A 2,395-nucleotide genomic window follows, 5' to 3' on the forward strand; every position below is an offset into this window, starting at 1 on the left:
CGGTCTTCCCAATTAGACACCTGCCCATAGGATCCTCAGCATAACAAAAGATTCTGTATGCTTGGCTTTTAGTAATGAGTGTCTCAAGAAAAAACATAGGTACACAGCAGAAAACGCTAGCCACCATTTCTTGAGAAGAATTATATAAATTCTGAATACTTGGTGTTGTGTTTAATTGCATAAATATCCTCTTAATTATTAGCCATTATTTAACTCAGTATTTGACTCAACCCCACTAAGTGGGGAAAAAAAAAATTGTAGAAAATGAGCTAAATGTTTAGGTTACATTTCTTCTTTTTTTTTTTTTTTTTATCTTTTACTGTCCAATCTTACAATCCATAGAAAAATACAATATTTGGGGAATATGTGCTAAAGCAGATTATTAAATAAGTCTTGTCTTATGTCTATATACTTTTTTCCAGTTTGTGTGTGCTTGCCAACATAACAGACTCAAAGCATTAAAAGCATAGATGCCATAACAAAGGGATTCAGCAACGATGCGTGATCGAAAAATGAAAAGCTAAGGGTAGCAGTGAACATGAGAGTGCCTTATCATGGTTATCAGGAGTGAGAAGAGACATCAAGAATACTAATAGATCCAGAAGCAGCCAGAAGTATCTCTGAAAATGGAGGTGTATTGAAGGCTGTGTTCTACACCACTGATGAATGGGTGTGCAATGGCAAGAGTTACAAGAGCTGAGATATTTATAAAGAAATGTGACAGTCTAAATAATATGACTTTAGCAGACCCTAGTGTTTAGTAAACAATGTGGTGGAAAACCTGCTGGTTGCAAAGCTCTTAAAAGCTAATCCCCACAACTTCATTAACAAGGTAAATTATTTCAGGTGAAAAGGGAGAAAAAAGGTAAAGAAAAAAATATGCAATATACTTAGAATTACAGAGAGGTTATTTGGTTTTTGTAGGTTTTTTGGGTTTTTTTGTTAAGAGTGGAGTAAATTCAAGAGTTCTTTGCTTTCATTTGCATTTGTATAACTAGCTGCTAATCCATCCTTCAGTCTATTCACTTTGTTTCCATCATAGTTTGGCTTTTTCACTAGCACTTATAATGTAATTATGTAGTGGAAACTTCCTCAAAAGGAATAATGGAAGAGAATTTTAACCACTTGCTCTTCTACAAGAGAATTTGGAACCAAAGAATATAAAATGTTGAAAGAGTCAAATCAAGTTTGTTTCTTACTCAGCCCTACGCTGAGATCCTGATCAGAAGAGCTGATGACCATTTTCACCACTTAATGTCTTTAAGTACAGGAGTCTTAAATGCCTAATTTTTTAGCGATATTATTACTTCCAGAAATAATTGATGCATGCACGCCTTCTTTCCTACAAAAATTCTGTTAACTCTGAGTTCATATGTCATGTTAAAAACCTCTAAAAAATGAATACAAGAACTTGGTTACTATTTTGGCACTAATTCAGTGTCACTGATGACCAGAATATCTTTCTAATAAGAACAGAAGTATTTGTTGTAGCTCAGTGTTGAAAGCCATGTAAGTGTGCCCTCCTTTACCTGAGCTTCTTCAAATGTGACCAAATGCCAAAAATGTCCTAGGTAATCATGATTAAATTCTGTGGGGCAAAATATGACACCAGCAATACTCATACAAATACCATTCCATCTTCTCTTCTTATAGGCATCAATAATTTATTTCTTTATCTTCCTTTCTTATATTTCTAAGAAATCCTTGGTTAAACTGTGTGTTATGCTCATTGAATTTTATTCCTAGAAAAGAATTCAAAGTATAAATTTCAGTGAGACTGGGGTTGTAACAGTCAGCTTTGGGAATCCATGCAAAATTATTTAGAAGAAAATTCATTGTAAAACCAAAGGAGAGTGTGATGGCTGAAACCTAAGAATGGAGATGTTCTGTGCTTTTTGCATCTATCTGGATTAAAAATGCTTCTGAAAAGAGCTCCCTGAAAACCAAGAAAACCCTAGTGAAGTTTTTAAAATGCGTGTTGATAGCATCTTTGAAAAAATCAGCGAGATGAATCCACGTAGACTGGAATAACTCCGTATGTGTTGGAACTGGATATTGAGGTGGTGGCTGTTCCGTAATTGCATCGTGTTCTTTCTCACGTTAAGTTTTTGAGCGTGCGAATTACAGTACTTTGTTGTTTATAGGGACATTGCAAGAATAGGAGGATAGTTTTCTGTATATGGCTTCCAGCTTCTTCTTAAGAGAGAATAATGATGTTAACAGGAATTTTACTCCGTATGTGTTGGAACTGGATATTGAGGTGGTGGCTGTTCCGTAATTGCATCGTGTTCTTTCTCACGTTAAGTTTTTGAGCGTGCGAATTACAGTACTTTGTTGTTTATAGGGACATTGCAAGAATAGGAGGATAGTTTTCTGTATATGGCTTCCAGCTTCT

The sequence above is a fragment of the Apaloderma vittatum genome, unplaced genomic scaffold (assembly GCF_000703405.1).
Source record: "Apaloderma vittatum isolate BGI_N311 unplaced genomic scaffold, ASM70340v1 scaffold8143, whole genome shotgun sequence".
NCBI lineage: Eukaryota > Metazoa > Chordata > Aves > Trogoniformes > Trogonidae > Apaloderma > Apaloderma vittatum.